The 26,101-nt window shown below is 41.0% G+C and overlaps 1 long non-coding RNA gene across 2 annotated transcripts in view; it reads right to left on the bottom strand.

Moving 5' to 3' along the window:
• Nucleotides 1-26,101, bottom strand: part of LOC308481381 — a 277,693-nt gene that overhangs the window by 213,422 nt on the left and 38,170 nt on the right. The window lies entirely within an intron of this gene.

Raw genomic sequence — 26,101 nt, 5'->3', positions numbered from 1 at the left:
ATTTTTCTTTTAGGTATATAGATTTTAACCTCATGTGAAAATGTATGTAGATTGAGCTGGTTAATCGACTAAAACTCATTTGACTGTTCAACTAAGACAGGAGTTTGCATCAGACCATCTCAGTACTTATCTACACCAGCAACAACTAATGTGGTGTCCTTCAGATCCCAGCAACCCTGGTCATTGACCATGCTGGCTAGGCCTCGTGGAAGTTGCTGTCCAAAAACATATGGAGGGCACTTCATTGGCTATTCGTGATCTACTATAACTGGCAGCCACTCCCCATGGTTTTCAGCCAAGCCTTTCATAGCCCTAGCTAAAGATGTCACAAATTACCGTATTTTTTGCTCTATAAGACGCACCAGACCACAAGACGCACCTAGTTTTTGGAGGAGGAAAACAATAAAAAAAACCATTCTGAATCTCAGAAGCCAGAACAGCAAGAGGGATCGCTGCACAGTGAAAGCACAATCCCTCTTGCTGTTATGGCTTCTGGGATAGCTGTACAGCCTGCATTCACTCCATAAGACGCACACACATTTCCCCTTACTTTTTAGGAGGGAAAAAGTGAGTCTTATAGAGCAAAAAATACGGTAAGCATGGAACATTTTGCATGCAAAGTATGCACTCTGTCACTGAGCTACAGCTTCTTCCCACCTAATATTTACAGTAAAAATGCCAGTGATTTTTTTTAATAGCCCATGATGATGCAAAATATTTTTAAAATAGCACTGCAGCCCATTCGCAGCATTGCATTTGTGAGTTTGACAGCTTAATGCCACTCTGGTGTAAACTGAGCTATAAGTGTGCTCATAGAACAAGCACTGCCCTTTTCACAAACTGTTTGCATAATATATTTTACAATAAAATGGTGCACAACCCTCTGTAGTCCTTGTGTGTGCAGTAGAAGCAACATAAATTTGGTGATTTCCAGAGGAGACGGAGATTAAATTCACAGTGTTGCAGCAAGATTCAGTTCAAACAGATTCTAATCACAACAGGGCGCTGATTTGCAGCTCTAATTTCATTTCAATAAGCAATTAGTTCTGCAAAGACAGAAAGGGACACAGTGTCAATCCTCAGGGCAGTCAGAGGTCGTACTGGCAAGGTACCAAATATTAAGTTACTTGGCAGGAATCTCCATGTTTCTCCATAGGGTATTCAGAACATCCAAACTTATTACCTTGAAATCAGGGCAAGGTAAGCAATTTTTGAGTTATGCTCCACTCTTTTAATTCCACCCCAATTTCTTAAAGTGAAATGGTTAGAAATTCACAGCAGCAGAGCTGACTGGCTTAGAAGAAGTTGCCAACAAGTGTAAAATTGCACACTCCCTTAAAGTTAAAACAGGCCCATCAGTTTCTCCCTGAGTTACTGCTGTGACCATCTACTGGAAATGTGTTTGCTGGTTAATTTGTCGGCATTGTACTCCCAACAAAAAAAGCATCTTTTTATTGGCAGGTGCAGACAAAGCTTGCAAAAGCTAGAAACACACACAAAAAGACTCCATAAAAAAGAAAGATGGCCTTGCTGAGATGGCTGTTCTCTGTGATTTTCTGTAATAGACTTCAGTTTGCCATGAAATTAAATTTATAGTATACCTGCTAGACATGAAGGGCCTGATTTATCCTCTGTATAATTCCATTGAACTCACTGGACTTACACCAGAATTTGGAACAGAGACTCCAGCTAAGCTTTGCTACTCCTTGATTTGACATTAAAGGCAGCATTTTCATGGGAGGCCATTTCCAGGCAAAGAAAAGGGTACGTGAATGATTTACAGGATGCCTTTTCATAAAAATGGAAATAATGCGTATATGCCATCACTAAGGGAAACTGTTAATGAAAAACAGCACAAACCCCAAATAACTATTTTCTCTTTAATTCAAAAACGTGTAATATCAAATACGTTGCCTCTCTGGGTGGTACGTGCTTTTTATTTGAAATGACTTGAATTTTTAAAGTAACATATTTTTAAGAAACTCTAAGAAATATGATTTCACAATTGCATTACACTATTGCACTGGGGTCTTTAAAAAAAGGCTAGTTAGTAACAATAGCATTATAAATTCTTTAACAGGAAGAGAACAAGCCTACGTCTCAGACTCATGCACTCTCCTCCCCTCCTCCTTCAATGTAACCATTAAAAAATAATAAGTTTTTCTTCCAATTTCATATAATCATGGTTTAGCATTAGGTCCAAATCCTAAACTGTGGTAAATTATGGTTTGTTGAAAGAACCCAATTTCATAAACCAGTTGTCTTGTTTCAAATAAATCATAATTCAGATTAAACATAGTTTGCTGGGTTTCGATGACACAAGCATCTCTGGTCATTATGGAAGAGAAATGAAAGCCAAATTACACTGGCATAAAACTGATTTTGGATGGTATTCAATGCTAGTCCTCCTCAGAGTAGACCCACTAAAGTTAATACATATGACTATCTAAGGTCCATTCATTTCAATGGATGTACTATGAGTAGGAATTAGTTGAATAGAACCCATAAATTTGTGATACAGATTTATCCACCTCAGTTCACGACTACTTTGGGGGTATTTAGAGTGTGTGGTCTAAGCACTGAGCAATTGGGACAGATTAGGGATTCTGTTGGTATACCACCTGCCTCGCTGCCCAGCAGTCTCCCTGCCTGAGCTGGTCTCAAAAGCAGTGTTGCTCCCAGACTGCTGATTTGGGGGGACTTTAGCATCCATTCCAACGTGAGTGGTTATGGAGTGGCTCAGAACTTCATGGGGCTGTCCCAACATGTCATTGACCTAATGCATGTGGCAGACCACACTCTGGACCTTGTTATCTCAACTGGGCAGGAGGAGGGTGATCTAAAAGTGGGGGATATTGACAACAGTCCCTTGTCATGGTCAGATCACTTCCTGGTGAGATTTAGGCTTTCAGCATCTTTTCCCCTCTGCAGAGGTGAGAGACCCATTAGGATGGTATGCCTTTGGAGGCTGATGGCTCTGGGGGTTTTTCAGCTGATATGACCTGTCAAAGCCTTGGCCAACCTCTGGACCATCCAAATGGCTCAGGCTGCCAGCATAATCACTGTTGAGTACCCTTTCATGCTTTCTGGAGCCCGTTTGGCTCCCTGGTATACTCCAGAGCTTAGGAAAAGGCAACAAGCCAAAAAATGGCTTGAACAACTCAGTGGGATTATTTGGAATTTTGGAATCTGTTGTCAGCAATATGTTGATGGCACAGAGCTCCACTTCTCCTTTACTCTTGCAGGTGTAGCAGTTGATGTGCTGGATGGTTGTCTGCATAAGAGCCAAAAAACTGAAGCTCAATCCAAATACGACTAAAACACTGTTAGTGGGTGGTTCCCTAGACCAGATAGATGTGAGTGTCCTGATCTCTTGGCTTACCTGGCAGCAGGTCCCACTGGTGTATACACTAGGTCAAGTCCAAAATCCAACAGTCAGTAAACACAGTCCAGCATCAAACCTGAAGCAGAGTCCCACTGAGGTCCTGGAGCATCCCAGCCAAGAACTATCTACATGGGCAGTTGAGCAAACACAGCACCTAAGCTCTGTTTCCTTTTTATACCTTGCATGTTGGTTGCATCATTTGGGCTCGATGAGGTAGGTGATGCTCACCTGTTCAGAGCCTACTCCAACTAAGGAATCACATACTAGGTTGTGGGCCCTCGTCTGCCTCCAACATCTAGAGTGTACCTCCTGCTGCTCCCTACAGCTCAGGACCTCAATAGCTCAAGGACCACCTCTCCCCATCTGAACCAACCTGAACCCTGCATCAGCATCTGAGGCCCTTCTTCATGTGCTTCCTCCAAGAGAGGTCCAGAGGGTGATACTCCCCACTTTAATCCCCACTTCTAGAATGCTCTCCACAGGGGGACTTTCCTGGAGCTTTAATTACAGATATTTAGTCAGCAGGCAAAAACACTCCTCTTGTTCCTCTTGTTCCCACGCCTTTGGCTAATTAAACAATCTACAGCCATTTAATTTGGGAGGGTATTGTTCTCGTTTGTTACTATGTTGTGCATTTTGTGTTTATATATTGTAAACCGCCCTGTGTTCCTTGGATGAAGGGCAGTACAAAAATTTAATAAATACGTACATAAATAAAACACTTCAGTTCTTCAAAACAAAGTCAGATCAGCACACATGGAGAGAAACAAAAACAAATACACTAGTTTATCTATATTCTGTTCCTGGGGTCACATTTCTACATTCTATTCCATAGCTGTGTTTCCGAGACAATGGTTCATTATGCATTTCCACTGTTGAGTTGCCTTGATTTGGTATCTGTTTGAAAGTGTGAGCGAGTGTATGTGTACACGTGATCAAGCATAGGTCCCCTCAGAAGTGTGAGATTCACAGCTGAGGCATAGTTAATTATATGTCAAAACTGGAATGGGATAATAATAGCATGTAGACCATAGATTCTTCTACTCAACTCTATGGGCAGAATCCATTGTAGCACTTCTACAATATGGCTTCCATTTCTTATCCACCTCCCTACAACAACCCACACTTCTCCTTATCTGCTTCAGAAGGGGCCCCAACCCTCTAGAACAGATATCGGGGGTGCACCAGGAGCTTCAGGGGATAGGAGAGGAAGGTGAAATCTCATTGTGTGAGCAGTGGTTCATTCTACTCGTGCATGGACACCATTAGATACAGTATCAATTTCTTACATGCCATGCTCTGTGATAACCACCAGTACCATATCAGAAGGACGCCAAGACAAAAAGATGTGCCAGATTATTGTGCCAGCTTGTATTAAAATGTTCTGCAATCATCATTAGATTGTTCTCAATTTCCCTGATCCAACTGCAGTCACTCTTTTGCAAGCGCATGACAAGTCGCAGAACTAGTTGCATTGACTAGAATGTTGGTGGGGATCTGTGATATGGACAGTTGACACTGACAACACCAGGTTTACACCCACAATTCCAGATCTAACTAATTCTACACATCGGGAAGTTCACAACTGCATCTGGATTTCCTAAGCCACAATTCCATTAACATGCTCTGGACAGAACACCAGCACTATGATTGTGACCAAATATACTTCACAAAATGTAAGGACTATAAGAAATGCAATGTCAATCGTTTTCTTAAACATAGAGATTTTAGATAAAAAGCAACAAATTCTCTATTTGCTTTCTTATGGGTGGAAATAGGCTGCATCCAGTCCAATTGAGAAAATGACTGGAGGAGGGGGGAATTTTTTTAAAAAATAATAAAAATAAAAATAAAAATCTTGTCCCCTGTAATAGATTTCTCTCCCCCACCCTCCCGGCTTTCTGTTCAGTTCTCTGTATGAATAACAAGAATGGCAGCCATTTTCTCCCAGCTCAACATCAAAACCCCTTTCATCTGCTGTCTAAATGCAAACAAAGCAAACCTTCCACCAGGCCTTTCTTTCCAGATAAATTAAAACTCTCATGTCCTGGGGCCTAAATCAAGCCTACAGGCCTTCCCTAGATAAATCCTTTCTCAACCTGAAATCTTCTTGCTACACGTGCTCCTTGTAAGATAATTTTGCAGGAGCTAATCAATAATGCAACAGTAAATTGCATTTAAATAAACATTAGCAGTCCTCTTAATGAATAAAATCTCATCTGCAATTTGTCAAAGTCAGAAGTGCTGGACTCTTTTGATATTCATTAGAATATTGAAAATTAGAGCTTTGACAGGCTTTATGTACACTGCAATTATGTGGTTTTTTTCTGAGACACATGGGTGTGCTTTATTTTCACAAGAAGTATTGAATAAAAACAGTGGTATACACAAAGAGTTTGAGACATCTAAGTCATATTCTTGATGGCAGTGTGTGTGGTTTGCCTTTTTTTAAACAGAGAGATAGTTTGAGATTAGAAATGCTTACATTTTACAGATTCTGGAGCATTCATGCATTATAGGGAATGTTTTCTGAAATTCTCTTTGACATGAAGAATGATTTGGTGCAAGGATTGATTTGGTGCAGGAATTGAAAAAGATCAATCCTTTCTTTAAAAAAAATATTGCCCTTAGCAGCAATACTTTATAGATATGGAATTTCATAAACCTTTTTCATTGAAATTGTGTGTGTGTGTAATCTTTTATATCGGCATTTAGTAGATGGATTTTTTAAGGGGAGAAATTTTCAGGAATAGTATTCCAAAGGCACTTCCATACTACAAACATACTGTGTTGTTAGGGGGATGCTGTGATTTGGATGTGAAAAGCTTCGTATTGTGGAAAGAAATTCCAGCTGGTGAAAGAACCATTAAATTGAAGGATAATCTCAAGGGAAGAGACTGAACCCCTTCCCCTAAGGTAAATGGGGCAAAGGCCGATTGATATAATGGAAGTAACCGAACAGCAATGGGATAGTGTATATAAGCAAAAAAAAATGAACTAGCCCCCCCCCCAATCACCTACATTTTCTATAATTTTGTGGAACAAGCTGACCATGCAAAATATTCTGTATTCTGTATGCAAATATATTATTTTGTCAGTACAATTTTCACAGGGTGGGAGTTCGAGATATAATATTTATTCTGTGTAGGTATTACAGTTGTTAGAGTGAGAACCTATAGTGATTCTCCTGCCCTTCTAACTACACTGGAATAGTGTGGTGCATAGATACCACTCTACTCAGAAACAGAAATGGTATGTTCAGCACATGGCTGTAAACTCCTAGGATGAAAGATGAATAACCAAACCCTACCATTATTGCTTCTCTAGAGCTCTAAATGCTATTCAGAGTCAAGCGATGTATGTAAAATTATACATAATGACAAATAATGTTGCATTATTTCTTCTGGTTGTTCTTAATGTAAATCTGTGCCATTAAGATACTTAAAGAAACATAGGCAACTTAAATATGGGCCCTGCTACCACCCCCTCCCCCCTCACACATATGCACAAAGAAATGATGAAAACGTTGCTATGTTATTCTCTGGGGTGTAATATAAACAATCTGGGCCAACCCAGTATATTTTGTAGCATGAGGCAAAGTACAAAATGGCTCCTCCGTTCCATGTACTGAAACCAACCAGAGTGGCCGTTGGTTCTTACTTCACCATTGATGGTGGGGCTGTGCCCTCCAACCCTTGAGGGCACCCTGCTATTTGAGGCCACATCCACAGCATACATTTAAAGTACCCCTTTAATAGTCAAGCTTTCCCCCCAAAGAATCCTAGGAGCAGTAGTTTGTTAAGGTGCTGAGAGTTGTCATGGGACCCCTATTCTTCTCACAGAGCTACATTTCAGAGTTCCTTGGGAAGAGGGATTGTTAAACCCCTCTAGAAACTGCAGCTCTGTTTTCACAGTGGTCACCTGACATATCTTATTTACATTTTTGGACAGGAAAGTCAACACAGCACACCCATACCTGTCTACTCTTTCTTCAAAAGGATACGAGACACTATTATTATCATTGTGTGCTCCTGGAATTTTACCACCACTGACTTTGGATGCTATGGTCCTTTGCTATGGTCCACTGACTTAACAAGGATGCTATGGTCCTTTGGTAGCTGGATTTGATTTTGATCTGCTTAACAGGACGGCAGCTGAGGACCTTTACTAACATGGGAATGGGTCCTTAGAGCAACAAAAGGCAGGAATTCAAAATTGCCAAGGGCAAGAAATGTCTTCGAAGGATATTTTCTAAAATTATGTAAGATATAGCTGTTAGAATTTGCATTACAATATATTGTGATCTTTGCCTTTTTATTATGCTATTATTTGAAATAACGTCATGAGGGGAGAAAGAAGAGACTCCTCATTTATTTATTCTTTTTTGTTTTGTTTGTTCTTTATTGGTAGTAGAGAGGTCTAAAGTTTATTTGAAAGTAATTGTTCTATTAAAGTTGAGAGCGTTTGTCCCTAGAGCACAGACCTTTGACATACCTAGTGGTGTCTTGGACTCACAACATTGTTCGACAGAGCTCTGTAGCCTCCTTGGGTAGGCATCTTCAGCAGTCCAAAAGGCTTTTCTAAGGCTGCAATCCTATATATACTTATTTGGGGAAATGTCCTGATGAAATTAATATGACTTCTGAGTCATATTAAGGATTGCACTGCACTAACAGAGAGCTAGGCTTGACAGGACAACCATGTTGTTGTTGTTGTTGTTAATATCCTGTCCTTCGTCACTTTCCTGTTCCCAGGGTAGGTAACAAAAAAATTAAAACAAGGTTTTTTAAAGGCTACAAATCTGGTATTTTACCAGCTAGAAATCTGGCATTAATTTTAATAAATAGATTTAGAAATCAATGCCAAAATTCAGTGCAACCATTTTCCACCACCTTTCCAAGTTCAGTCATAATTAAGATTTGTGAGCAAGTTCTTGGCAGTTATTTTGCACTGTGGGAAGAAGTTTTTCTCTTGCCTCACATAACTAAGCAAAAGCTTAATTTCTTCCAAACTTTTTCCAAATGTTCACCTTTGGGCTAAAACTAAGAAAGGGAAATGTCAACTCAAAGGGTTGTTTTTTAAAAACAAGAAAATACTAACCTGTTATTGAAACCATTTATTAATCTTAACTGGAGAGGCACATACAATGATAAAAAGTGGTATTTCCTGGAAAAAGGACACCATACTCAAGTAATGCATACAGACAGATCAATCAATATCACTAATGCATCCTAAAGGTTGTTGCTTTTCCTGCAGTCGTTGCAGCAGAATTAATGGACTACAATGGAGATTTCTATTGCTGTGAGCACAACAGTGATAGATTAGAGAGTCTATTTTATGTTAAGCATGATTTAGACACATAGTTGTATCCACTAAGGAAATTAGTAATGTAGCTTTCTAAAACCTGCACTGGCCTACCTTTTACAAACCCCTGTCCTTCTCCTCTCTGTCACATCACAAACAGAGCATATATTAACATAAATTGATTCACCACTCCTCCCTTACTCTGTCATTTGCTATTCTGGCCTTTGCCTCCCCATCTCTGCCATGGTCTAACCAGATTTTAAGCTCTTGGTGACCGGACCTATCTTTCTGAAACTCTGCAGGAAGCCATGTACATTGAGGGTACTGTATAAATAATAATGTACTGGTGGAATGGAAAGAACCCGTGGGCCATGATTGTCTCTGGATATAAACTCTATATAGGAAGGACAAGGAAGGACGTACTACCAGACTTTTAGAAGACATCTGAAGGCAGCCCTGTTTACGGAAGCTTTTAATGTTTGATGGATTACTGTATTTTAATATTTGTTGGAAGCTGCCCAGAGTGTCTGGGGAAGCCCAGCCAGATGGGTGGGGTATAAATAAATTATTATTATTATTATTATTATTATTATTATTATTATTAGGTGTGGTGTTGCTTTGCACATTGAAGAGGACGCTGAGTGTAGCAAGTATGAATTCTATCCCTGAACGATGGCCCTCCTGTTGAAGCCAACCCAAAAACATGCTTGCACAGTGGAAAACTGTGAGACTGCTCCATCCTCCTTTACATGCAGAATGCATTCTGAAAGCATTGACCATCTTTTCTGGTGATGGTACCTGGACCTGGTGCTCCCACAAAAGGCAATCAGTGATGTAGACCAGGGATCATAGGAGCCAACTCCTAGGGGCCGTGGTGTTGCTACAGCCATCCTCTGCAGCCACTTGTTGGAAACTGGCCCCCTCGGGAAAAGCTGACTCCTCTTCCCAGGCACTCGGGGCCTGCTGCCGATGATCTACCCTGGCTGGTTTCCGGACAGACCAGGGAGGTCTTGAATAAGTGACACCTCCCTCCTGAGAGGTGCACACTCCCTTCCCCCTTGCATAGCAGCAGGAGAAAGTAAACAGTCTTAAAAAGTAGTCTATTTCATTCTACTTTATTTCTGGACTGTAACTGTACAAAGCATGACTTCTCTCTCAGAAACCTCCGAGCAACTGACTAACTCCTCCTGTACAGGAACAACAGGAAGGTCTCATGTTGCACTGAGAACACAACTCTGAGAACAGCTTGGAACTTCCTGTCCCACGCTCAGACCCATCATGTGATGTCAACATCCAACTGCTTGTTCGCAGCTGCTGAGTACTCATATTACAACACGTGGGGGCTTTGGTCCCCACAATAAAATACTTGAGGGGGCTTGGCCGCCACAAAGTTGATGGGCATTCCCATTCAAATGGTATGTGTGCACTGCATCATGTGATCAATTATGTGGGGTGGGCTTTACCTGGGCCCCCGCAATATTTTTATTCAAGTTGGCACCCCTGCCAGGGATGGGAAGTCTCAGGCCCAGGAGCCAAATGAACTCCCCCAGGCCTCTCTATCAGACCACTGGGAGTCTTCCCAGGCCACACACCCTTGCCAACCACACTGCCTTTCTTTAGGACATATACCCCTTACTAGCCCTCCTTTGCACCCTCCTTGAGTATTTTTGCCTGGCTGGAATGTGTTCCTGAACTCTGATCATGCTTGCCTGGATGGGGGATAGAGAGGAATGCTTTAAGAAACTGGCCTGTGGTTTTAAAAAAGATCACAGCAATACAAACACAACACGTAGGCTAACAGTTAGTAGAGAATATATAATAGAATAATGATATCATTCAGATTGTAGGAAAAAGCCAATCAAAGTTCATATGTACAATATAGCAGAGTGGTAGCGAGGAGCGTCAAGCCGTGTGTTCAAAACAGATATCTAAGGACAGTCTCACAATAGTCTTTCAGAAGTTTCAACAGAAGACGTCTCAAAAGTTTCAGAAGTAAAGTCTTTCAATAGTCTTTCAAAAGTTTCAGCGGAAGAGGTCTCAAAAGCCTCAAAAGGGCAATGTCTCCGGAATGATACTACTGTTTCGGAATAGTTTTCATGGGTCCGCTTTTTTTTTGTATGCTGTATAGGCCATACTGTTCCTTTAAGTATATCGTTATTGGAAACACCTGTGGCTTACTTCATATGTCCTATGCAATTGTGTTGCAAGTATCAGCAGCTACACTATCTATGAGCACTGATCCTTAGCATGAATCTTACTTACATATTCTGTTGAAAAATACTGGGTATGTACCCTTTTTTATATATTCTGTTTTGTATATTCTGTTTTATTATATAGTGTGTATGCAGGTAGCTCAGTTTTGTTAACATTCATCAGTTGTATGTCTTGTATCTTATTTCTATTACAAAATAGTAATATATACTACTATTTTTACTATTACTTTTTGGTTTTTAAAAAAGAAAACATTCACATTGGTTGGTCTGGTCTGGAAGGGTTGCCCAGAAGTAAACATAGCCCTCAGGCTAAAAAACAATATCTCACCCCTTATGTACCCACACACACACACACACACACACACACTTGCATATGCTCAGGGCAGCAGCTCAGTGTGCAAGTAGAAGGGGCCAGCACTGATGGATCAGGGTGACTTTCAGCAAAAGAAGCCTCCCTGATTTCAGTGGCACTTAAGTGCATGGTAGTGACTCAGAATCTCACACAGTTCCATGAGATTTACTGCCATGTATGCATGCATAGGATTTCCAATTTTAGGATTACTGCTGAAAACTACTGCTACACCCTGTGCATGGGAATACAGTATGATGTGGAGTACTCTATTTATCATTCTGGTAAGTACATTACTTATTTACCATGGGGGAGAAAAGGAATTTGATTTGTCTCTATTGCATTTTCGTTTTGCACTCCATATCTTAAAAAATGCATGAAGTTGTAATATTGGTACATGTGTAGTAGATCGAAGGGTCTCTTTCTTGAGATAGCAGCAGAGTTTGGGGCACTGGGGTGAGGAATGTAGAGGAAACATACTCAGAAGCTTCTGGATCTGAAGGATTAATTTTCCAATATATTCACCTAGGTTCAATGCTGAGCAGGATTTTTATCCAAAATAGTCTTCTGATGACTGACGTTTACAATATGTCACACAGTTAATATGCCTAGAGGATATTTGAATTGCCTGTATTTCTAGAAAATTTAAACAGAGGCCTTAATATGAATACTTATAGTAAACCCTGTCAAACAGATAGAATTACTTTGATCGTGGATGCATTGCAATGTTCATGTTCATTTTGATTCTCCCCTGAATTTTTGTTTCAGGAGATAGAATGAACATTTCCAGGGTTTCTTATTCTTCTTGAGACAGACAAATGCACACCAAAGAGCACCAGTGTGTAGCAAAACACCAGATTTATTAAGGTCAGTCATGACTACAACCTTGTGTATGCTCAGTGGGGCTTCCTTCTCACTACATAGGTTCAACTTGTAAAACACAATGACCCTTAATGCCCACTCACCCAGTCCAGCGGTGAGTGGAATTTGCAACCTGGCGCATGGTACCACCTTCCCTCAGAGACACACGCTGGGCCATTGCATCTGGGGCCCCCTCCCCCTGGTGTTGGGGAACATTGGGGAGCCTGCCAATCTCCCATTCAAACCACCCAATCCACAGCATCTGGGTGGGCGTGGCCAGGAGGAGCAGACCAATAGTGGGCAGGCTTCACTCCAGTCTGCTCCGAGGGCTTAAAAGGAGGGCCAAATGCTGAGCAGGCAGTCGATGAACTTCCCTCAGCTGCGTGGGAAGGGGGCTAGCTCTGTAAACACACATTTTTCAGGGGCCCCAAGTTCCAATTAACCCTGTTGTGCCTCAGCAGCACACACCCCTGGCATGAGGGGCCTGAGGGGATACCCCCCTCCCCAGTGCTTAAGCCAAGGTTTCCTACATCTGAAAATGTTAATAAAGTTGTGGCCACTTTAATGCCAAAATACATTGTCGAGTGCAATCATTGTTCCCGGACTGGCTCCCGGGGGGGGGGGGGCTGGATCTGCGCCTGGGCTCGCAACTAAGCATCTTTATGCCACTGAAATGGAAATACAATTTTATTTTATTTTAATTAGAAATGCAAACAATATTTCAAAGTAGGGTTACCCTATTTCAACTGTAAGTCATCAAGTTGGAACTCCATCAATGAAAATGAAAAATGTATCCAATTTCTGCTTGATTATTTTTCTCATTCGCTTACTTCCTATGCGCTAAGCTATCACAAATATTAGTAAAACTTGAAAGCCTTGTTATCAACTCAGTCATCTGCCACAGCAAAGTTTCATCAATTGCCCTTGCATTTTGCCAGATGAATTTTCCGCTGTGGAAAAAAAAAAGTTTCATAGCTGCGCTTCCCTGTGTTTCCCCCTCCACTACACCATTGATCATTATTCTACACAAGCATCATTTTCTCTCTCTCTCTCTTGCTCTCTCTCTTCACACACATACATACAACAAGACATAAAGGTAAAGGTAAAGGGACCCCTGACCATTAGGTCCAGTTGTGGCCGACTCTGGGGTTGCAGTGCTCATCTCGCTTTATTGGCCGAGGGAGCTGGCGTACAGCTTCCGGGTCATGTGGCCAGCATGACTAAGCTGCTTCTGGCGAACCAGAGCAGCGCACGGAAACACCGTTTACCTTCCCGCCAGAGTGGTACCTATTTATCTACTTGCACTTTGACGTGCTTTTGAACTGTTAGGTTGGCAGGAGCAGGACCGAGCAACAGGAGCTCACCCCGTGGCAGGGATTCGAACCGCCGACCTTCTGATTGGCAAGTCCTAGGCTCTGTGGTTTAACCCACAGTGCCACCCACTCCCCACAACAAGACATACTACACTGCAAAATCACTAACACAAAACATCAAGGCACTAATCACTGAGGTCTCCTCACATAGCACCAGCTTGTAGGACTTCTCAAGTGATCAGTGTTGACTGAAGCTGGGAAGCTGCCCTTTACCAACTTGGATTGTGTCTGCCTAGCCCAGTATACAGTGGTACCTCGGTTACAGGCGCTTCAGGTTACAGACACTTGAGGTTACAGACTCCACTAACCCAGAAATAAGAACTTTGCTTCAGGATGAGAACAGAAATCGCGCGGTGGCAGCGGGAGGGCCCATTAGCTAACGTGGTACCTCAGGTTAAGAAAAGTTTCAGGTTAAGAACAGACCTCCAGAACAAATTAAGTTCTTAACCTGAGGTACCACTGTAGTTTACTCTGACTGGCAGCAGGTTTCAGGCAGAAGCCTTTCACATCACCTGCTAATCCCTTTAAGTGGATATTCCAGGGACTGGACCTGGACTCTTCTGCACACAAAGCTGTGTACCCTACCACTAAGCTATAGTCCCCCATCTTCACTTTCCCTTGAACTTTTACAGTTTCCCTAAACTACCTGCAGGAGTCACAGGGCTAACTAGGTACAATGTAGTTGTTTTGTCCACATATAGAAGCAATAGCTCCTATCTAGCCACATGTTGCTACCCATTTAAGGCCATTTTACCAAGATTGTACCTCTCACCTTCTCCAATTACTGCAGGAAAACTTAATATGCCCATGAAACCCAAAGAATAACCTTAAGAAATTACTGTAGGGGATAGTCTCTCTCTAAATATGTGAGAGATTCTCTCTCTAAATATGTGAATTCTGCATAAGCTGGCTGGGGAATGTTTATGGAAAATGATTAAATCAAAAATTTAAGTTTAACAGCATTAAATAATTCCCCATATCTTCTTGCCCAGTTTGCTTAATAGGAATATACTGCTACACTCGGTCCTGCAATCTTCACTCCTGAGAGATCAACAATGCAGTTAGCAGGACTTACTCTAGAGTCAACACTGCCCAATTTCAGCCTCGGCTTTATAATCCATGTGGCCCCCTGTATATTTAAAGCTATGGTTTGGATTTAGCTTTACTGATTATTATATTTCTTCCTTAAACTCAGGTAGATAATTGCTTGCCATGCAAGGACAGCTTCCAATGAGTCGTCATTACCATAGATGAAAAATGTAGGTCGTTTTGGCCCCCAGTAATGAAAGAAGTCCTGAAAATGGGTTTTTAGAAGTTGATCTCTGAGTACAGAAGCAACCTGGCTGAAATTGAGACCATTTCTCATGTTCTTGCACTCCAGATCCCATTTTGTGAGAGGGCACGATAAAAAAGAGGTGAAATGACTTTGATTTTGGCATTTGATTATGTTCCTGAAGACTGAGGTGTCTACCTCCAGTCCACTTAGCCATAAATAAGTACTTGATCATTTGGACTGTGCATGTTCAATAGAAACAATGCCGGCTACTTCACCCATCATATGTCTTGTAGGTTCTGGAGCCAGATACTCAATGTGGTAACCTTGATCTCTCTTAAAACAAACTTTACTCATCAGAAGCTGCCTTATACCAGGTCAGACCGTTGGTCCATCTAGCTCAGTATTGTCTACACTGATTGACAGCAGCTCTGCAGGGTTTCAAGGTCTCTCCCAATCCTACCTGAAGAGGCTGGGGATGAATGGAGGACCTTCTGCATGCAAAGAAGATCCTCTATCACTGAACATAGCTGGCAAAAGAATACACAAACAATACATTCTACTGCAATGCACTCTATGTGGGGCTACCTTTGAAGGTGACCTGGAAACTACAACTAATACAGAATATGGCAGCTAGACTGGTGACTGGGAGTGGCTGCCGAGACCATATAACACTGGTTCTGAAAGACCTACATTGGCTCCTAGTACGTTTCTGAGCACAATTCAAAGTGTTGGTGCTGACCTTTAAAGCCCTAAATGGCCTCGGCCCAATATACTTGAAGGAGCGTCTCCACACCCATTGTTCAGCCCAGACATTGAGGTCCAGCGCTGAGGGCCTTCTGGTGGTTCCCTCACTGTGAGAAGTGAGGTTACAGGGAACCAGGCAGAGGGCCTTCTCAGTGGTGGCACTCGCCCTGTGGAACACCCTCTCATCAGATGTCAAGGAAATAAACAACTATCTGACTTTTAGAAGATATCTGAAGGCAGCCCTGTTTAGGGAAGTTTTTAATGTTTGATGTTTTATTCTGTTTTAATATTCTGTTGGGAGCCACCCGGAGAGGCTGGGGAAACCCAGCCAGATGGGTGGGGTATAAATATATTATTGTTGTTGTTGTTGTTGTTATACATGGCCATTTTCCTGTAGTATTGTATAAGACTCAGAATGGGTATCAGAATGTGACTTCAGTGGAGGTTCCATGGCTCACTCTCTTCTGGTCACATATTTAGTTTTAAAGTTTAACATATAGGGGGCATTCCTAGCCCTACCTGAAGATGACAGGGATTGAATCTGTGACTTTCTGTGTGCAAAGGAAATGCTGTATCACTCAGCTAAGGCTCCTTCCTTCTCATTTCGAAAACAAATCACACGTCAGATCTCTTCACAGGCTTGAATTAAACACATTGTTCCACAGTAGCTTTTTTCGGTTAACCCGCAGAGGAAACATAATACCATCTAAACAAATGGGAATACATTTAGTGATAAGAGGACCCTTAATCTCATATTCCTTGCCTCAGCGTCCCCTTGGCATCCTTCTCTGTGTTCAGCAGCATGCTTCTCCTTGGCATCAGTGTCAAAATCTGCATTCACCTTCTGCACAACATTAGGAAAACATTCTGGCTTGCTCGGTAGATTATTTGACAGGGCACAATGCAAGTCCTTAAAAGAAGCAGTGCAGTTAATCTTTAAAATGTTCAGGAAATCAGTTGTCAATAATGGGGCACTGGGGTAGCTATCATGGGCATAGCCAGGGGGGCAGGGAGGGTCAGCTATGCCATTGTCTCCCCTCTTCTGTTCTTACGAATGAAGGACTCAAAAGCCGAAAGGGTTGTTGTGTCAAGCCTTATTCTGCTCTAAATGATGCTGCTGCCTTGCAGATGTCATATGAGTGTTGAAAGCTGCCTTACACTGAGTCCAGCCATTGGTGCATATAGCCCAGTATTGTTGACACTAACTGAGTGCCTGCCCAGAAATTCAAGGTAGGAGCCTTTCCCAGCCCTACCTAGAGATGCTCAGGATTGGACCCAGGACTTTCTGCATGCAAAGTTTATGTGCTTTGCTGCTGAGCTATGGCCCATCCCACTTCAGTATTTTGTTAAAGCAGTAAACATTGTGATGAATTTTTACTTTGGACCACATTATTAATTTTGCCTTCATTTACTGAAGAGTTCAAAAAATTATCTCAGAGGAGAATGCAAATAGATGAGTTACCCTGTTTGGAGGTTCAATGTAATCACATGTAAGCGAACATTTGAAGGGAAACAGGATGCTCTTAATCCCAACCCTCTCCCATGTGTCATTTGATGGCAAAGGTCTTAAGTGATGCGGTACATGGGATGCAAACACCATCCAGGTGGCCGAATCAATCTGCCTTGGACATATGTGGAGGTGCCTCCTGTACTCATGAGGGTTTCCTAGGCAATTGAATTGACTTGATTCTCAAAGGACAGCACTTGGACAACACGAATGGTCTAACTTTTGGTGGTTTATTTGTGTGTGACAGAGTTGTCCATGTGGTTGGGATGGTTATTTCATATTGTTGTACGGTTTTAGTGGATAAACACTGAGTCTTTTTTATTTCATTTTAATGGATTTCTATTGAATATTGTATTGTGCATGTTAATACCCTCGTAATTCACTTCAGGACTCCTTCTGGCACTGTGAAGTGATACATAAATTGAATAAATTCAAACTGAATTGAAACAGAACCCTGAACAATCAGGGTTATAAATTGTTTGAGGAGCCTCCATTGAGTAGAAGAGGCTTCCTGCTTCAGACCTTTGCTCTAAACTGCATACAGATGATGTGCTAGAGGAGGAGGAATTTGGCGGCACCCATACCCCAACTTCTTGTCATTACATATGAGGGGACTGTACTCCCAGATAAAGCTAAAAACTCACTGGGCTGTCAGAAGCCCTGAAATAGTTCAATAAGTGTTATATACGCTCTAGAGACTCAGTGATGAGGAGCATGAGAAAAGCAGTATGGTTTATCTGAAGGATATTTAACCTTAATTGGGACCCTAAATATAACAAAATGCCATCACGCAGCAGAGACATTCCGTGTGTACAACCAATCAACTGCAGTAATGTTGAATGACACACGGTTTATTTTTGCCTCAGTTTTGTAGGGTTTGGCAGTTATGGGATCAGCTGAACATAAGTAACACAAGCCTATGTAGAGGTAGAACAGAGGCAGGTAAGTCTGTCAACACTCGTGTCCCACTCTATTGATGGATCATCTTTGGGTTAACATACAGCAAGAAGTAAGGGTGCTTTAGATAATATCCCACTTTCTACTTAAGGATCCCAGATGCTTTCCCACTGGTAAGAATCAGACCTTCACTTCAGATAAAGAACTGCATGAGGTACCATTACACATAAAATAAATAAGATGTGATAGTCTGGGTGAGGGTCCATAACTGCCGTCATATGGTTGCAGGTTCAATCTTCGCTTTCTCCAGTTTTTAAAAGGATCAGAACAGGAAAGACTTTTGACAGTAAAATACCATATTTTTCCATCTATAAGATGCCCCCATGTATAAAAGACGCCCCCTATTTTTGGCATTTTTGGGGGGGGGACCTAGTCTTATACACAGAAAAATATGGTACTTTTCTTCCTGAGGCTCCAGGGAGCTGTTGCTCGTGAGAGGAGACAATACTGAGCCCAGACAGACAAATAGTCTGACACGATATGCGGTATGTTCCTAATTTCAAGACAATATATAGGTTGCATCCACGTGGCATTTTATTAAGCTTCCATGACTTTTCCCTAACTGTTAATTTCCACATTACATTAGAGCTTTCACATAATGAAAATACACTTTTGGAACTACAGTGGAACTGTAGTGGAATGTTGTGCATGTTTAGCATTTCCAAATTGATTTTTTCTGGAAGCTAATAACATGGAAATGAACGTTCAACTTGCCCTATATTCAACCATAGTTCCAGAAGGGACTATATTGTGTGAATGTTCATGATAAGGTGGGCACAGGACATTGGGCATAATATCATGTTTGAGGACTGGGAGAGGTTGTGGAGTAATGGATTGAAATTTACTGCATGTAACGCTCTGAAAGAAAATGTAATGAAAATGATTTATAGATGGTATATGACCCCAGTCAAACTTGCCAAAATTTACCACCTGTCTGATAATAAGTGTTGGAAATGCAAAGAGTGTGAGGGAACGTTCTTCCACCTCTGGTGGACTTGCCCTAAAGTGAAGGCGTTCTGGGAAATGATTTATAATGAACTGAAAAAGGTATTTAAATATACCTTCACTAAGAAACCAGAGGCTTTCCTTTTGGGTATTGTCGGCCAAGGGGTGGTAAAGAAGGACCAGACATTTTTTATGTATGCAACAACAGCAGCAAGGATACTTCTCGCAAAACATTGGAAAACTCAAGATCTACCCACACTGGAAGAATGGCAGATACAACTGATAGACTACATGGAACTGGCTGAAATGACCGGCAGAATCCGTGACCTGGGAGAAGAGAGGATTGAGGAGGACTGGAAGAAATTTAAGAACTATTTACAAAAGTACTGTAATTTGAGTGAATGCTAAACAAGATGCTAGATCAAAATAACTGAGCACCACTAAATTTAGAAGTTTTTAAGAAAATAAGTAAGACTGTGAAATTTAGCTCCTTCTGAGAATTATAAGATTATGAAATATAGAAGGGATATAAGAATTTAAATAAGATGATAAATTGCTGACAAAACGTTACAACGATGAAAGTGGGAGCGGGAGATGTGAGGAAGTCCAAAGAAAATGTGAAAATATGTTAAGATCAATGTTATATTGCTTATTATGTTTATTTTTATTGTAAAACCTAATAAATTGCTTTAAAAAAAATATATATATATTGTGTGAATGTTCAAATGTGATGTGGAACTTAACACTTATGGGAATGCTATGAAAACTTAATAAACTGTCATGTAAATGCAGCCATTGTATGCTGTGCCTTAATCAATGTAGAGGAATATGTGATTAGTTTACTAGCTATTCACTGCTATGAACTTGGAGATTCTCCACTTTACCTCAGTGGTGGACCATTGCTTTGTATGTGATGGATTCTCCCTCCATAGACTTTACAGGGAAGCCTACATAGACAATTGCTCCTTGTTTGCAATGCAGCACAAATAGGGATCTAAACTGGGCTAGATTTATACTGCAAAGAAGTGTCTCCACTGCATGTACACACATGCACATAAAACCACATACATTCTCTGTTGCAGACAGCAAAATAGAACAATGTTGTTGGTATTAACTTGACCTTTGAACATAATCCAATAAGTCAAATTCTTTTGCAGCCAAGCTCTACTGAAGTCAATAGAATTGTGCCCACAGTAAATGTTTTAAATTGTAAAAGTAAGTGGAGATTTGTTTCAATTTTCCTTGTTGGTTATCAGATCAACAGACTAATATGTTTCAAATGGAGATATAACAGGCACTTGTTCTGGAAGCACAGTTCTCTAATACAGTTTCCTGAGGGCAAGCACGGAATACACAGAAAGATACAGAAAATCGCATTATGTAACCGTGGCAAAGACTGCCTACTACATCAATACAAAACTCCTACATGCAAAGCAAACCAGCACATAGGATGGATGTGACACTACCACTCTTTGGACAGACAGATATATATAGATAGATATATAAAATCTAATTTTATTTCCAATTCTCTTGGATATTTTTCCATTTCTTTTTGCACTCATTTGCATTTTTACTACATATTATTGCTTTTTTCCCCCCTAGGGACCTTAACCACTATATTTCCACCCCCTGTAGCAGATGAACCCTTCATTGCTCCAGAGGTTTTTACAGAGTACATCTTACAATATGGGAGAGGCAAAAAAAAGACCCTCAAAACTTGCAGCAACTAGTACCTGGGAATTTGTAGAGGGTACATCCACCCTGGTTTTCTGTACGATCATTAGGCTCCGTCTAGTAGCAGTGATGTGATATCACATTACTACAACTACTATATTTTTACCTTGTCCTTCCTTCAGGGATGTGATGCATTGCAATATACTGGGTTTTAATAAAAAGTGTGAAAAAGAGGCTGCAATCCTAGCACCACTTTCCTGGGGGAAAGCTCCATTGAATTCAATAGGACTTATTTCTGAGTAGACATGGTTAGGATTATGCTGTTAAAGTTAATTAAATGGCAGCACATTGTTGCATAGAGAAGAATGTTGTGGCATTGCTAGTGTTAGGTACAGGTGTGCCACGCACCCACAGTTTCCCCAGTCAAAATCCAGTAGATTTCCTTGGCACTCATGCAGATACATACTACACCAAGCTCAGTACAGCAATCAGCATTGTTGCTGAGCACTAAGTGGGGAATCAAATGTGTTCCCCTTGGTGACAAAAGATTGCTGTTTCAGTGCTGGAAATGTGCAGCGCACTTGCAACAAATGTAGTATGAAAGATCCCCCGCAACCACTGAGTAACAACTGCACAAGCCTTGCACACTAAGCCTCTCATCTGGAAAGGCCCTAATCCCTGAGGGGAAAGAGACTTTAGTTGAACAATCAGAAAACTGGCTTGCTTTGTGGTGTTTACACTGCTGCTTGCTAATGGATAACCATAAAGGAAGCAAAAGGGCTCTTACACAATTGAGTATGCTATCATGGGAGTCTTCTGAGTGTGCCTTTTTTATTTGCTGCAGTCAGGTTAATGAGCTCACCAGCCCACTTGATGTTGAGGACTTTGTAACAAAGCAATCTCTCATTAAATGCTGCTTGGCACCACTCTCTTCAAGCAGAGGGACATTCGGATTATTGAATGCCTTTGTATTCTTCCTTCCTACCAGGCTATGGAGTCCAGCAGTGGCATCAGGCCCACACACTTCCTGGCAGGCATCCAGTCCTCCGCCTTCAAGCTGCATGGGCATTTGCCAATCTAAGCAGCACTGGTAGGCAAACAAGCATGGCACACGACGGCTTTGGCCGGTGGCCAAGTGTGCAGTTGAACAATCACCCTTGTTTCTACTGTACAGGGAGACACATTCCTCGCCTATTCTCTCCCATTCAGCTGATTTACATGTCAAAGTTTTGTTATGATACAAAAGAATGTGCATTTATCTACATTTTCTTTCTCCTTTTACACCTTTATTAGTCCCTCGGCAGTGCGGGTCATGAATTCATCAGTGGCTTTATTTAAATCTATCCTGGCTGACAGTTTCTTCAATGAAATGACCCCATAGTGTTATCAGTTAGCTAGCAGGTGGGTCTGCTTATTCAGAATCTCACTGGCAACAATGCATCATGGGTGATGAGCAATCTATGCATGATCCAGCTCTCCCTGACATTACTCATGAGATTTTTTCCCTTGTTCACTGCGATGATGGAACTTGGGGGAAATATTTTCTATTCAGAATTGCACTCTTAGGCATATTGACCAAAAGTTCCCACAAAAGCCATAAGTGTCTATAAATTCTAAACAGCTCCATTCATTGCAAGAGGACTTCTAGAAAACTGATCCATTTTACCTTATGTTAAAAAACACTTTGAAAAGAAATGATATGCATATTCAAGGCATATCCATACTGCATGCATATGTGTGTGCATGCAGTATCTGTCAAGGATAAGAATGTTGTCAGAAGCAAAGAAGAAAGCCTCATATTTGCTGAATAGACACAGTCTCTGTTCTTTGTTAATAAGCCTATTGTCCACTTAGAAAACTGGATTTATGTTATACTCTGTTACCTGGATTCCTACCATTCCTTCATCCTTCTTCATACTGCTATGATGTCTAAGGATATAATTTTTTGAAGAGGATCTGTGGCTTCAACCAAAACTAAAAGGTTGCCTGCTGTTTTTCAAGAACAACCTAAAGTATGTGATTTGGAGGGAGGGGCCACAGTTCAGTGACAGAGCACATGCTTTGCATGCATAGAAACACAAGTTCAGTCCCTAGCATCTCCAGCTAATGGTGCCCAAGAATTAGGGATGAAGAACATCTCTGCAAGACTGCTGCTGCACTAATGCACATGGACTATTGACCTGGGTTAAGTGTAAGACAGTTCGGTACATTCATATGGTTTATATCAAGGATGTGGATCCTGTGGCCTCCACAGCTGGACTCCAATTCCCGCCAGCCCCATCTAGCATGGTCAGTGGTGAGGGATCATGGGAGTTGGAGTCCTGAACCATCTTGAGGGTCACAGGTTTCCTGTGAGAGGAAGGACAGGATATAAATTTAATAAAATGAAACAAAAAGGCAGGCCCTATATTGAAGAACCATATTCTGAAAATTCACATGTCTGATGTCCTCATTACATCCCTGCTGTGATATTGCATGCCAGAGGAGGCCACCCACAATCTGAACTGAGTTCACTAGAATTCAAAGTGATGATCAAGATGTCAGTGCCAGACATGATAAAATGATCTGGGATCCTGCAGATTTTAATGTGTTTTTGTGATGTTGAACTTCCTAAATCTTCATGACATATTTGAAGAAATGGAGGAACATCCTCTTTCTTCATATCTCTGTTGAGAGTGTGACATTTCACACACATGGTATCTTTCTTACTCAAATATATGTATGCATTCTAACATTCATGCTAGGCAAAATATTTGAAAGGCATGCTCTTCTTTTCACCCAATTTCCAAATATTGCAGTTTGGGTTACATTTCGCACCAATGTATGTCCCAATCATTTTCATGGGAGCTGTTCTTACAATTTGAACTATACATTTAGCATATGATGAACTATTATTGCATCCTAGTTGTAAACATTTTACATATAACCTGCAACACACTTCTTTTACAGGCTACCAGCAACTTCTTACATTACATCGCTCAGGAATTCTTAAACAAAAACCCACGTAGTTTTGAAATCAGTAGTTAAAATCAGTGCAGTCTTGAACATGCTCCTTGGTATCAGAAGCCATTCCACAAATTTGGTTAAAATCAGTGCAGTTTCAAAAGGTCCAGTCCACCATCTTGATTCAAAATGGCATCCAACTATAATAAAACATGGATGAAAATCTGGTCCTTGATCTCAGAAACCATCATACAAAATTTGGTTACAATATCTGAAGTCCAAATGCATAGCAAACAACTTTCCAAACTTATCCCTAAGAAAGGCATATTAAAGGACACTGTTTTTATAAACTAGTGAGGTTTTATCCTGTTTGTGAATGCTTAAAAGAACATCCTATTGATTTTAATGGGACCTACTCCCAGATAAGTGTGTATAGTGTGTGTACAGCATTACATTCAATAGAATAATGAGCATCACCACATCCAGAATAGATCTGGTCCCTACATATGAACTGAGTGAACCAATTACATGGCTTGAGATGATGCAAAATTCAAGTTCACAAGCCTAATGCATCCTCACATGACTCTGGACCACATTATGCCACTATTAAAAGACTAATGAGCTTCTTTTCAGTCATCCCCTCCCTTTACATAACAAATAATCTGTTTGGGTTTTCTTTAAGATGCAATAGGCTAACTAGAAATGAAATTGATAGCTTTTTACTTGTTCAATGTGACCCCAAAAGAACTAAAAATGGCAGAGTTGTGCTCCAATAATAAGAGCAACAAATACAGTTGGCTTCTTTCATCTATTATAACCTTATTTCACCTGTCATCTTGTATGCATCATGAGAACAGTAAGCAGTAAGCTAGATATGTGTGTGGCAAAGCCTTGCAGAATGTCTTCAGCCTTCATCAACCTGGTGCCTTCTTAGGTTGGTTTGTACAGCTCTCTTCAGCCCCAGCCAGCACAGCCCATGTACATTTTCAATTCATGGTATAAATTCACTAACAATAGTCATTTCCCTCCCTATACAAGATACCTATTTCCTGTGTATTGATATTACACAGAATGCACTCTTTTTAAGTTCCACAGTATTGTTGCTAAAAATTCCCCCCAAAAAACCTAATTCACCGAGTTAAGAATCCAGCAGCCTCCTGAACAAGATGTTGGTTGCTAAGCCTACAGAATACATTTTATTCTGTATGTGAATCTGGTTTGTTTCAGCTACACAGAAAGAAGGGGAGGCTGGGACACTTTCTTTGTCCAATTTCGCACTAACGCATGGCATCATTTGCTCCATTGATAGCTTATTAGTAAAAAATTGTCCTTAAAGTTTAAATTCAAATGACACAAATGCGCTTATTAAACTTGGGGCTATATCTATATAGGGCTGACTCGATGAGCAATGCAGCAAACCATTTATGGCAACCCCCACTCTTTTGAGCTCCTCCCTCCCCCACTGAAATCTTAATGCATTTTCCATTTTAGATGGATGGCAAGCAAAAAGGTGATAATGTAACTATAAATTACGTTATATTTGATATACGCACAATGCTCAGAATTGAAGCACTTGGTTCGTAGGATTAAAGCACACACACAGAGCCTCTCTTAGGTGTTTGTAATCGGAAGATTTTTTTTTTAAAAAAAAAAACACCTATCAGACTATTTATAGAAAAAGGCAAAACCAGCTGAGCTGTCTGAAGTGATGTCACATCTGCTGCTGAAATGGATGGCGTTCTCCAAAGCTGCACTACTCTGCTTAAGCCACAGCTTGGAATGCAGCCTTCAGCAAGGTGTAAATCGGGGGCATTTTTCAGCTCCACTAATCAATATTGCATTGATGATTCGCACATGACCTTTAACCCGACAAGAATACCAATAGTGCGCCGCTGCATCGCTCAGCCTGCAAGGAGCGCCTCGCATAAGCTACCAATTTTACAATCGATCAGAAGTCATCTTTGTGAATAAAGCTCAAGATCGCAAGAAAGAGCAGGCAATTTTGGAAAGGTCAGGGCTTGGGTGTTTTTTTGCTTGACCTCCGTTTTCGGGCTGGCATCACAGTTCTTTATAACCATTAAAAAACAGTAAGAATTTTTTTTTAAAAGATTCCCTACCACCACCACAACCACCACATATTTTTAGTAAGCCTTTGGGCATTTTCACTGTCCCTAAAAGAATATGGTTGCATGGCAACCTCCACGGTTGCCATGGAGACTCCATGTGTAAGCAGCTGCTGCAATCAGAATTAACTCCAGGCTTGCAGGTTTGTCATTCCAATACATGGGAAGGGGGGAGACAAATAGGACAGCACTCTGCCGTAAAGGGGAACTCACCTAGATAATGTCACTCACAAACATATGTTCCACAATTATTCTTTCCACTGTTTTATTGCAGCAATTAGAGCTAAACTAAGATTGCAAAATTATATGGTTTTAATTTGCCTCTATTGACTATGTTTCACTTCCACTCAGAAGAAACCTAACCCCATTTTGGAGCCAAATGTTGAGTGGGGGTGGGGGAAGGGTTTGCAAGCTTAGCATTGCCCACTTATACGGTGTAAAACAAAT

This window comes from Podarcis pityusensis (assembly GCF_964106645.2).
Source record: "Podarcis pityusensis genome assembly, chromosome: 7".
In the NCBI taxonomy this organism is placed as follows: domain Eukaryota; kingdom Metazoa; phylum Chordata; class Lepidosauria; order Squamata; family Lacertidae; genus Podarcis; species Podarcis pityusensis.
The sequence above is the reverse complement of the archived record's forward strand: the minus strand, read 5'-3'. Positions and strand labels throughout refer to the sequence as shown.